The sequence below is a fragment of the Oxyura jamaicensis genome, chromosome 10, assembly GCF_011077185.1.
Source record: "Oxyura jamaicensis isolate SHBP4307 breed ruddy duck chromosome 10, BPBGC_Ojam_1.0, whole genome shotgun sequence".
NCBI classification, from domain to species: Eukaryota; Metazoa; Chordata; class Aves; order Anseriformes; family Anatidae; genus Oxyura; species Oxyura jamaicensis.
The window spans coordinates 17,431,422-17,443,783 of record NC_048902.1 but is presented as its reverse complement, the minus strand read 5'-3'; the positions used below and the strand labels follow the sequence as shown (position 1 = coordinate 17,443,783).

The following is a 12,362-nucleotide window of genomic DNA, read 5'->3' as shown; positions in this document are numbered from 1 at the left end:
AGGCCTGATCGGGCAGGGGGTGGGGTAAACCTCAGCTTCCTGGAGAGGAGGAGGATGCTCCAGACCACGTTCACGTTCACGTACCTGCTCTGCAAGGCAGGCTGAGGCTGGCTGTGGGTTACTATTCCAGAGTAGCCTCAGGGGTAAATAAAAGAGGCCACGTTCCCATGAATGCAGGCCCTCGAACCAGCTACAGGTGTCAGCAGGGAAAAGGGCAGCTCCTTGTCCTCAGCCAACCTGGGGAGCAGCGCCTGAGATACCTGCGTGTCTCAATATGGCAAAAGGAAAATGCTTGTCCCCTGTGCTGCCTGGACCTGCCCCTTTACTTGCCTTTTTATCACAGTGTCTTAGAAAACAAGGGGTCCCATTGCTGAGCTCTCCTCCTGGTCATCCTGGGAGTGAACGTGGCAGAGCCTGGAGCTCAGCCCTGGGATTCAGAGTGGGCTGAAGTAAAATGAGAGCTTGCACTTCCCCCAAAAACCCATTTTGAAGAACTTGTCTTCTGCCCAGCTTGTCTGAAGCAGTGGCTGCATTTTCCCAAGGCGTGAGGACACTCATACACATACAGGCAGGGTATATTTGCTCTTTGGGTGAAGGCAGTGAGGGCTGAGCCTGGAAAAGTTTGCTCTGCGGGGCTAGACCATTTTTTCTCTCTTCTGTTGGGGCGCGGCTGTGAGTAACAGCACCATGCTCTGCTCCCTTGTGCCATTGCCTGGCAAATTCCAGGCATGAACCGAGGGCAATGTCTGGCCTTTTGAAATTATCCATGAAGCACCAGACACAACCCGACAGGAGAGGCAGGAAGAATCTAAATCTGAAGTGGTACCTTTGTCTCCTGATGCTGCACTTTGGTAAGTGGCAGCAAGGTCATTGCTGGGTCCGGTTTTGTCTTTTCATTGGAAGATTTTACAGTGTCAGGCCTAGCAATTACCGTGCTGATGCTCCGTGCATATGCTGCAACTTGAGGCAGAGCACGAAGTTGTTTGACTGATATTAATGTAAGCTAGAGTTCATCATGAACTAATCATGCCACCAGAGATTTATCCTTTGGTGAAGGTGAGAATTTGTCTGGGAACCGATTGGGTTTTTCTCTGCAGACTAAACGCTGAATTAGGACCAATGAGGTGGCGAGGACACGGTGAGCAAAAAGTCTTGCCCTGTGAATGAGGGCAATAAATGAGGTTTTCATTTAGTTGCGTAAGCCGTTAACCTTCCTTGCTGCAAAGTGCCACCTAGTGTTCACAGCCAGGCCTGCTGCCCTCCAGGCCAGCGAGAAACAGTTCAAAAAGCCTGCAAAGGAGGCAGACAAAGGACTATAAAGGAGGCAGACAAACCTTAATTTTTAAAAACCAGGTCTTTAACCCAGGATTGTCCTCAGTGTCTTTATTACATGATGGAATAGGAAGGCTTCAGCTGGGTTAAAAAATGAATCTAGCTCTTGGAAAGCAAAGCAGAGACCATGTTGAGGGAGCACGTCTTGAAGCCGACTGTGGCATTTCATGCACAAAATATGTGCCCAATTATGTGTCAAATTTGCACGTGTAGCAAGCATTATGGCATTATGAATGTTGTTTGCATTGCAGCGGTGCCTCAGTGTGCTGATGAGGGAAGAAGACTGGGCTCTGCGCACACACGGTGCAGGAAGGGCCCTTTCTTCCAAGTTTACAAACCAGCTGCAACGAGTAGGTGAATCCAGGAACAGGAGAGCTTGTTAATAACTGTCAGTCTCTGTGTGTAGGTGCATGGAAGTTAATTTTGTATGCAAATTAGCCATGCAATAGCAAATGTACTTCATAAGCCCTAAATCAGACCTAGCCAAGATGCAGTTTAGCATTTAAAGTCTTAGAACTGGGGAGGGATGAGCCACGAGAACAGTTAGAAATCGGATGCAGAAGGGAGGTAAAAAAGGGCACAAAAATAACTCTGCCTTCAGGATTGTATCTGGGGCATCTTTCACACTGGGCTGGGGCTGTCCTGATTGGCTTGGAAATCCTCCTGCCAGATCTGATCACCCCTGAAACCACCCCGAGCACAGACCTCAAACACAAAGGTTGTTATTATTATTTGTTGTTATCTGCAAAACGCTGACAGCACTTAGAAGTGCCAGAGGATTCATGCCTTGGGTTTTGTTCTTGCGATGGCCAGGAGCACAGTCTAATTAGCCCAAACAATGTCCATGATAGAGAACAGCCCTACTGACAGGGAGCAAATTAGGTCTCTGACCTAGCAAAGCATTTAACCATGTGCCACATTTTTTAGTACGTGTATCTCTGGATTAAAACCTGGATGATGTAACCTTTTGCTGCCTCTAATTTCTTTGATTGCAGTATGAAGCACAGCCCAACTTGCTGGCTCAGAAATCCTTGCATACAGCATTAATCTGCTTTCTAAAACAGACTCCTTGTGTCTGGACAGAGCACCAGGGTTTCCATCTGAACCAGAGGACCTTTGCCATTTAGCCTCTGAGAATTTCTGTAGGAAACCCAAGCCCCGTATCCAGGCATCCACAGCAGCTGGCTCTGAACTGGTGCTGGCAAGCAACATCTGTGCAGAAACTCAGAGTAGCTCCAGCACATCTGTGCCACAACCACTGGCCTGACATCTCAGCAGTAATGGAGGCCTTTTCTTGACAGCTGCTCACCTACAGGACGCTCGTTCCCTCTGTCCAGTTACACACAAACACATACAAACAATTTTAAAGCTGTCTCAGCAAGAACGTCAACAGTTCCTCCTTTCTTTTTGCTCCCTAGCGGTCTGCTGAATCACTCCTGTGTTCCTTGTCTCACTTCAGTAATAGATGACAAAGTAAATGCAACAGCAATGAAGAACCTGGACGGTTGTACAAGCTACAGGGCATGGGGAGAAATGCCCAAATTGATCTTCTTGGAGCTTGCAAAGCAGGAGTTGACTCTGAGCAGGGAGTCACCTCTCTGTCTGACCTGTGTGAATTTCTGAGATGACTCCGTGGTGATGTGAATGTCGTGAAGAGCTGCATGCCTCTAAAGGGAGTTTTGAGTTTAAGGTTTTACCCTGGATCTTCTCCTGTGATTGCAGAGGCTTATGCTCTGCGGAACAGACTAGGAGCACGTCTGCTTTCCTCCCAAGCCGCATGATAACCTTTGGTGGTTTCAGGGTAGGTAGAATAAGAGGCTTAAGGAGACTCCAGCTGGAAGTTGGAGGGTGTTAACACTTGATCTACTTGCATCCTTTGGTTTAGAAAGCCTCTGGGAGTGTGTGCCACAAAATACTCTCCCGTACCAGCTCTGTCCCCATACTCGTCATTGGACGTCTGAAATCACTGGGCTGGATGGTGTGACCCCGCGTCACTGCTCTTATCTCCTACGTCCTACAGTAATTACAGCCTCTTAGACCTGCTGTGTGGTTTCCACTGCTTTGGCAGGGCATGGTGCCATGGGGGTCAAGCCCACGTCTCTGTCCCTGCCCTGCTGTGATCTGAAAGGTCCTGAAGTTGTACCTGCAGAGAGCACTTTGTGAAGTGATGATACCTGCCTGCAGAGCCTCTGCACCCCTCTCCGTGTGCATCCACGTTGCCTCTCCTGCTGAGGATATGGTTATAACACATGCTGAGTCACAGATTGCTCAGAGCAGATTAGGGTCACTTTAAATGCTGATGCAGAATTAAAACAATGAGGAACTTTATCAGCTCGTGCTATAAATGACTGTTTCTTCTTTGTTCAGGCCAGAAGTGTCTGATGAGCCCATTCCTGAGTAAACATCTGAACACAGATTTTCACACAATTCTCAATTAGCAGCGCAAGAGACAAACAGATAAAAGAACACTTCGGAGTTATCGAGAGGCAACCTCAGAGGTTCGCACGTCAGTGTGACAGCTCCCTGTGCAAGTGGAACCATCAGTTCTTTATTAAAGTCCAAGTGCGATTCAGCATATGCCCAAACAGTACAGAGCGTGCCGGGAAACTTGAACTGGGATTTGTTTATTGTCATGTACTCAGTGCAGCAACATTTGTGCAGATTAGTTCTGAAGATGGGGGAAAAACCCACCCCTCTCTTAATTAGTTACAGCACAGTGTGTTTTGTTAGTGTCACCTCTTGGCCAGCAGACTATAGGTTTCCTACAAAGACGAGCATCTTGTGTGATGTAAACGTGTTAAACCTGCTCTGCTCCATGCTGGTGCTTCATGGAAGGAGGGAAGCAAATATTGGAAATTGGCATAGAAGAATAGCCTGAAATATTTGTATTTCTTCCTTCCTTTTTTAACAGGCTTATGCTGTAATGGGCATGGTATGGGTTGTGATGTAGAATCCTACCAGCTGGTGTGTGCTCAGGCTTTGAATATGATCACACACATACAAAAAAAATCGAGCATTTTCAAGTATAAAAATACCACAGTATTTTTCCCAACCCAGAAATAAACTATTAAAGGAAAAGGTTATCCAATATATGCTCAGTTTAGCTCCTCTAGACTACAGTCCCAACATATCTTCATGGATTTAAAGACCGTATGGTCAGAAACCAGGGAATTTTTTCAGTAATTCTTCTGTCAACTTCAGAACTTTGGCTTGCACAAATTATTATTAGTAGTTCTTTTTTCAGACCGTGGTCTACAAATCTCAGGGCTCATGACTTACTTGCGCAGAGTCAGGAAAAGATAACGAGTACAAACAAGGCAGTCTTAAGATTTGCTACCCAAGAGCTGGAACCTCCACAGGAGTATTTTCAGGAATCTGCAGATTAAGAAAAGTTATACACAACTGCACTAGAGGATGCTCTCCAGGTAGGTGCTCACCCTCAAGGTGAGGTTTTGAAGTGACAGATCATGCATTATATTCTGAGGTAATCGGAGAAAATAGTTAATTGCCTTCCCCTGAACTAAAACATCCACATCTGATTTGTAGCTTCCATTTCTAGCCGGAGGTTTTTGCTCCATCTCAATGGCAAACTGCTAACCAGAAATACCTGATTTTTATTTTTTTGAAAGCATGGATGCTATCTTAATTGCCAATTACTGATTAATAAAAGGAATTCAATAATGCATCATATAAATACCTTCTGATATGAATTACATGTGGCCCAGCTTTACTGTTTTAAGTCCTGCCTCAGTCACTGATTGGAATGGTTTATCCAAGCGCTTATCTTTAAGCCCCAAAATAATCCCACTGAACTCAGCTGTAGAAGGCACCCCTCAGTATTAAAAACCAAATCTCTGGCCATTGCCTTTTACAATTTTAAGACCCAGCAACCTGAGTGTTTGCCAACTGCAAACTTTCTTTTCATTTTGGCTTCTCTTGGACGTATTATGTGACTCTAGTTTTACTCATTAAAGTTTCAGATTGTGCTTGTTTTGTTAACAACCATTAGGGCAGGGGTTCTTACTTTTAATTGGCACCATCTGGAAATGAGAAGGAAATTGCTCAGGATGCATGCAAAGACAAGGAAAGGCCTTGCACTTACTCACATTTGCAGAACTTGTCCCGTTTGGAACGGCCACATCTGACCTGGGAACCTGCTTGCCCTTTATTTCTGCTGGGGGCTGGAAAGAGCGAGTGTTTTCGTTCAGGAAATCAACAATCCACACTTTGCCAGCAGAACTAGAAAATAATCATTTAAAAGCAGAAAGTTGCACAATTCAGGCTGCTCGCGAACTAGGCCTTTTTATGCAAATTGAATATCTTTGTTCCCAGTTTTTTCCAATCTTGCACCACTTGTTCAGCATTTCCTCATTTTCTGGCACTGGTTTCCATAGCTGCATGCAATCACACTCTCACACAGATGCCATTCCGTGTTCAAAGCACTGAATGCTACAGGGCATATTAGTGTTTTTATGCTTTAGATCTATCTTTATGTAACTTCAGAGCTCATTAATATATACCATTTTGTGTGATTAAAAAACAACAACCTGGCACATGAGAAGCTTTGAACAGGAGAACGGATTGCAAGGAAAATGGCTTTCTTCTCATTATGCAGATTTCAAGCTAGACATGAGATGGGCCCAGAGAGTCGGTGGACTAGGTACCAACTACTGCGAGGCAGTAATTCCCCGACTGCAGCCTTACAGACTGTCAAAAGAAACAGAAAGAGTCAAACGCTATTTGAAATGTGAAGATTTTCGCATTAGGATTTCACGATAGTGGACACAAATGAGTGAAAAATCCCATGGCATTCATCGTAAGGCTTTTCACAATCTCAGCGAAAGGCACACTTTTCTGCTGCGTGAAAAGTTAGAGACCGGACCGAGATGTGCAGGTACAGGAACAATGGCCTCACTAGCAATATCTAATGAGCACAGAGTAGAAGGGTGTAAAAACGGGCTGTTGGTGAAGCAAGTTCTCCCAGCTGAAGTTGCAGCCTGAGATGCTGACTCTAAAACTGCTGTGCCAAAAAGTATTCAGATTATGGGGGGCAGAGAATAGTTCTCTAGCTGTGGATGCTGGTTTGAAGGAATGATGCAGGCTCTTTTCTGACCATCAGCTCTGACTTTTCAAGCTGCTTTCTGTCTAATGACAGCAGCCTGTCACCTGCTAGCCAAAGCACAGGCTGCTTTAGCTTTAAAAGCCAGAAGCGTTTGCCCCTTTCAGGTCCCTCTCCTTCCAGGACCCCGATGACCTCTCCAAAGGAAGATCAGGCAGCACAAGCCCGCATTTTCCTAATTCACCTAATGCTGTAGGTGCATGTGATTTAGATGGCATCACTCAGCAAAGTAGTGAGACATTCTCCCCATCCCACTTAGGAGTCCACATTTCTAAGGAGCAGCTTTCCAGAAAAAATACAGTGTGCATTAGGATGGCTGGGAATCTGCAACTTGGGCAGCGGTAATGATGTAAAATCTGGTGTATAATCCACCCAGTGTTCACTAAAATCCTCCAGAAATGGGCATGCAAATACATTTTCCCTGTCTTAATCCCTGACTTTGTGTTAAGAGGTATGTGACTCGAGTAGCAATGTAGCCTCTGGTCATCTGGAGGGGTAACAGAGCCACACAAGAAGCACAGTTCATCTTACAAACAGCAGCTCCACATATTTCCCCAGCTCTGGGCAGCTTTTCTCCTCCCCCTTTTCCTTCTACACATTAAAAGGAATGTACTGATTATATGGAGCTATGACAGCAAATTGTGACTAATGTATGAAATGAAAATCCATGCCTGATGGCACGGAGATCTTAGACAGATACTCTGCAATTACTGCCTTGCTACAGCTTCTGCTGGGTGTTACTCGCTCAAACACAGTACTGAGCACAGGCAATTTACTGCAGAGGTCATAAAAAAAATCTCATTAAGCCCAAACCATTTAAGACCAGGTAGTTTCCCAGCTCACGTTTCTGCTTGGTGTGAAGCTGTGGAGGCTGGCTGGGCAGCTGCCCACGGGGAAGATCCCTCTCAGGTGTAAAGGAAAGCAGTCAGAGCGTGCAGGGCAAGCAGCGTGCTGTACGGGAGGATGCAGAGGCTGACGAGCTGCACCTCTCAGTGCCCCGCAGAAGCAGGGGGATGTAACCAGCTGCTGAGAGTGCAGGGGAGATGTGGTGAGGATTGGAGCTGAGCAAGTCTCTTGAGTAGCCAGCGGTCTTAACTTAGTAGCCATTTCTCTCCAGGGAATTGCAACCCCCCGGGGACTTGGCACGCTCTCCGACATGATGATCTGTTGAATACTCTGCAAGATGCTGGACCGAATTCTCTCTGCAGCAGCATCAGGTGCTTGCCACTGCTGCTCGGAGCAGGCAGGGCCAGTTGGCAGCGGCGCGGGCGTCTCACAAATGTGCTGATGTAGCACTGACATGGGAGCTGCTGCCAGGGCCCTGCCTGCAGACGGGTGGGCAGGAATCAGAGCTATCTTTGTGCAGTGTAATTTACTGACAGGCCCAGCTGTCCCGTCTCCTGTTTTTAGGTGGTAAATGCCCCACGTGGAGGTGCCACAACTGTGCCAGTCAGGGTAAATCATCATCTTCAAGCAGCCCCCACTTGAGGTGCTTTTGTCTTCTCCAGCCAGTGACCCGAGCAGGTAGAGAGGCCTGGTGTCAGCTGGTTGATAAAGAAGAGGGAAAAGAAGTTTCCCATCACCTGAACCTTTTACAGCCCAGCTGACGCTTCTGCATCTCAGGGAGGTACCAGCCCAAGAAGAAGTGCAGGCTCCAAATCTGTCTCCTTGATTCCGGCCGTGGCTGGCTGCAGCCTCTGCATTGGACAGTGCCTGGGCACACAGGCTCCCTGCGGCCCCGCTGTAGCGCCGTGCCCCGCTGCCTCCGACCAGCACAGGGGCTGTGTGTGGGCAGTGCAGGGCTGGGAGCGGTGCTGGGAGCTGCTGCTCCATAGGCAAGCCCTGAGCCTGCCGGGGCTCCAGCACGGCAGGGAAGAAACACACCTGAGCGACTGAGGGAAGGTGGCTCAGACCAAGACATGGTGAAGGTAACTATGGATGTTGAAAAAGCCTGACAGAAACAAAATCGCATCAGTTTACTGGTTTTTCCTCCAAGGAACTGACAATAAATACTTAAAATGAGTTAATTTTCTTCCCACAACACCCTAACTCATCCTTTTTATTTTTTGTTTTGCCTATAAAGGTTTGCTTTCCATTGGAATACTGCAACTGAAATAAAATATTTGATATTGGTGGGGAAACAACACAGTAATATCAGTTACCCAAGGAGAGATATATATTTGTATATATAGAGAGAATTTAACCTCAAAGACTCAGTTCACCTATTCATGTGTGATTTATATTGCCCCAGGCTCCTAGGCAGAGCGAACATTGACACCCTTTGATGTTGAAAGAAGCCTAGTGACTGGCCTTTGGAGAGATTTGTGATGTCTCTATCAGCCTGTCAATGGAAAACCAGACAGCAAAGCCAGGCCCCCTAAAGATTTCAAGGCCTTGTAGGCAGAGGAATCATGTAAGCATTTTACTTTCACTGAGTGCTTGAGAGGCTGAGCACAAGCGGACAGACTAATTGAGCAGTTACCGTGCGGCGTGCTGCAGTCGGCGTCTGCACGGCTCTCCTCGACTGATGCCCTTTTGGTCAGGAAAAGGAGCCAGTGTCAGCAGTGGGTGCATTTAGCAATTGCTCACCCCTGGGTGATGGAGCACTTTGGGATCTGTGGCAGCCTGGTAGCGATGTGAGAACACATGGCCAGGGCTTTGAAGTGAGGGATAAACCTCGTTTATCTGAAATGGAAAACATTTTCTTGCAATTGTAGCTGGGCAGATAAGCTCTAACTGTAATTACTGCTCGTGTCTGTGGTATCAAGTGTCAAGGGGTTTTCATGGAGCAAAATAGCCTTGAATAGGTTTGATACTCTATGTAGAAAAGGGCAGCACCACAACAAAGAAGAGGTGCCAGCAGTGCAATATGTGCTGCACATTCCTGGCACAGCACCAGGCCATGCACCAAGGTCAGTGATGGGAAGCAGGTGGCAGGAGGGACCAGGAACTGATGCTCCCTCTGAGTCGAATTCCCAGACAATGTGTTGAGTAACGCTTTGGAAGACAGGATTAAAATTCAATGCAATGCTGATAGATTGGGGTAATGACTTGAAAACAGCAACACGTGATATAATAAAGACAGCTGTAGAATGGTTTACATAGAATTAAGGACTGCTGGCTAGGCACAGCGGGATCTGAGGATTACTGGGGATTATAAACTGAAGATGCATCTAAAATATGATGCTATTGCAAAAACAAAGGACCAGTGCTCTGTGCTTATATTGAGGATGAGAGCTCATTTGAATCAGGTGTGTCCAAGGCTGCAGTACATGAGGAAAGGTACAGAAACTGTCCGAGCATTTGGAGACTAGGTGCCAGGGGAAGCTGGTACTTGGCAAAGACCAAGGAACTGCCTGTGAGAGAGAGGCTGCAGCATCCAGAGGCTGAATCTTCTTACTGGTCACTGAGAACTGAGAAGTGAAGCTGTCGGTAACTCAGGAACAATATCGTCGCTCTTGTCCCTTTGCAAAGTCCAACAGTGGCATCATCCTTTCCTGTCTCTTTCCGTGTGCCCTTCAAATGAGAGGACTGTAAAGTCACAGGTAAAAGGCTGTGAATGGGACATCTGACGCAGGAGAGCAGGTATCCATAAATTTGCCTCAGTGAGAAAGTGGAGAGCAATTGTGGGTTCTGATTTCCAGGGAGCCTCTGTGGGGAACTAATAGTCTAGACTTGTCCTTTTTGAGGCCTAATTATGTCTCTCTGTCAAAGTATAAAAACAAGAGTCTGTAGCATCACAAGGGAAAATGAAAGCTATTGGCCTGTGTTCTGCATTTAATAGGATGTCAAAATCTAAAGCACAGTCTGACTGGTTTTTGACTGAGGTTAGAAAAGAAAGTACAACTAATTAGGGTGTTCCTGAATATCCCTCTCTGTCTAACAGCTGTAGACTTGCAAATGGTAGCATACTGGGAGTCCCAAACTCTCTGATCAGTGCCACTGTCTGTCTGGATGGGAGGGGTCTTTCCTGCTGATGGGATTCAGGCTCCACTTGAGCAATGTCACTGTAAGTGGGGACAGTTCCCTGGGAAATGCCTTGTGCCATCGTACATCTCTGTGTCAAGGAGAGAGAGAAAAAGAGCCAGGATTTCAGGCGTATGGAGGAGTATCAGGAGAGGAGTGTTCCATGTCACTTGCTGCTGATGAACTAGTCCTTTTTGGCTTTCTTTTAAGATTAATTTCCAAAGTCTTTAATCATTTATGTATGAAATGCAGGTTTTATTCTTCTAGTATCATGGTCCCTGAATCAAAGTAAAGCACAGCGGTCTTTATCATATACAGAGAGGTATGAGTGCAAGAATTCACCCTCAAAATATGCCCTGTGTGTTAGGTGCTAACTACAGCAGTTGGTTCCAACCTTTGTAGAGGCAAGCTGCTCTTCTGGGTTCGCCTCTTTCACCTGCACCCATGTCCTGACCATTAACTCTGCTCCCAGGCTTTAGAGCAGCTTCCTTCTTGTTTGCAATCCTTCATGCGCAGATAATAGAAGACAACATGCTCATAGATGTTTAGAAAGTCTGAGACAGCAAGAGATGATGCCCTATATATGAACAATTAGTGAACTAATGAAGTAACCCTGGAGTCTGCTGTGTCAAGGAGTGTTAGATGATGTCCTAGTGCCTTCTTCTATCCTTCAGAAGTTGGGTTGATGGTTTTTCACATTGAAATAATTTCTTGGAGAGAACTGCAGCAGTTACAAGTTCCCTTTACCTTTCCCTTGTCGGCTGCCCTCACTCTGAACCAATGCTACGCTCAGCTGGCTCCTCATGTTTTACAGATGAACTGAAATAAAAGTGGAATTTGTCCCACTGTGAAAGAAAGGAAGAGGAAAAATAACTGTCTGCGAGGTTTTTCATGCCAGTCCCACATCCTTGGTTTTGCCCTCTTTTTGACACAGAAATTTGATTGTCTTCTGCTTAGACATTCCAGGGCACCTTTCTGGTTTTCATTCGTCTTCTCTGATCCAACTTTGGGTTAGTCGTGAAACTGCCAATGTTGCCTCACAGTCAAAATTAAACACCGCAATTCAAACTCAGAGGACCATCAATGGGCAGAAAAAAAAACGTGGTCTCAAAATGGTGTTTTTTTTTTTTTTTTTTGTTTTTTTTTTGCCTGCAAGGTCTTGCACAGGGATTTGAGTCAGGAAAGCAGAGTTAGTGAGTTCACGAGAAAAGGGAATGTCTTTCCTGCAGTCAGCCTATAAAGAAAGAAAAAGGGTAGAAAAGAGCATAAAAGGAGAATGACTTGCATAACCCAAAGGAACTTAGGAAGCTGAGAGAAAAAAGAGCACCTGGATCTTTTCGGAGACTGCCAAAATACGGTGTGACAGGGCCTCAACACTTACATAGAGATTTATAGCTGTGTTTTCCAATAACTGCACAGTGATTTCACCCACAAATAACAGTTTCTGCAGACGCAGCTACACCATGCTGTACAGTCTGCCTTTTCCCAGGCTGCAGCAGCGAAAGAGACTCAAAGCAGCTTGGGCCCAGTGCTGGAAGCAGAAAACAACTGCTCACTAGAAAGCCTTGTTGAGGCAGACCGTCCCCTGGCTGTGCATGAAGACACCTCACTTGGATGGACGTGTACACAGCACAGAATAACATCCGCTGTGGCAGTGACAAGGAACGCAGTGGGATTTGGCCACCACCTGAAAAACTCTTTAGCCCTGGCTCTGTCCTGCTTCCAGTTGCACGACTGAGCTCACTGAAAATGAGGGTGGCAAAATTGTGGCTTTTCTATGGATTATTTCTGATGGCCCCAGAAAGTCTGGACAGGAGGCAGTGGCTTCATTTTGGTCCAACTTCAAGATAGGTCCATGAAGGTCTCTCACCTGGTGCCAGGTGCTTCGGTCTGGGCAGGGACCAGTCACACAAAATTTCCATGGCCCTTGAGCAGAAGCTACTTA

The 12,362-nt window shown here is 46.3% G+C and overlaps 2 long non-coding RNA genes across 6 annotated transcripts in view; one reads left to right on the top strand and one right to left on the bottom strand.

Moving 5' to 3' along the window:
• The window catches only part of LOC118171902, a 57,757-nt gene that overhangs the window by 10,979 nt on the left and 34,416 nt on the right, over positions 1-12,362 (bottom strand). For 2 of the 3 annotated variants that reach the window (XR_004753454.1, XR_004753455.1), the window contains one exon: positions 1,324-4,707. This is a non-coding gene — a long non-coding RNA (uncharacterized LOC118171902). Of the gene's footprint in view, positions 1-1,323; positions 4,708-12,362 lie in introns of those variants that run through there. The other variant, XR_004753456.1, reaches the window with a different exon arrangement.
• LOC118171898 overlaps positions 1-12,362 on the top strand; it is a 51,122-nt gene that overhangs the window by 16,943 nt on the left and 21,817 nt on the right. Inside the window, exon 1 of one of the 3 annotated variants that reach the window (XR_004753448.1) lies at positions 675-851. The exons of the other annotated variants lie outside the window; for them this stretch is intronic. This is a non-coding gene — a long non-coding RNA (uncharacterized LOC118171898). Of the gene's footprint in view, positions 1-674; positions 852-12,362 lie in introns of those variants that run through there. 3 annotated transcript variants of the gene reach the window in all.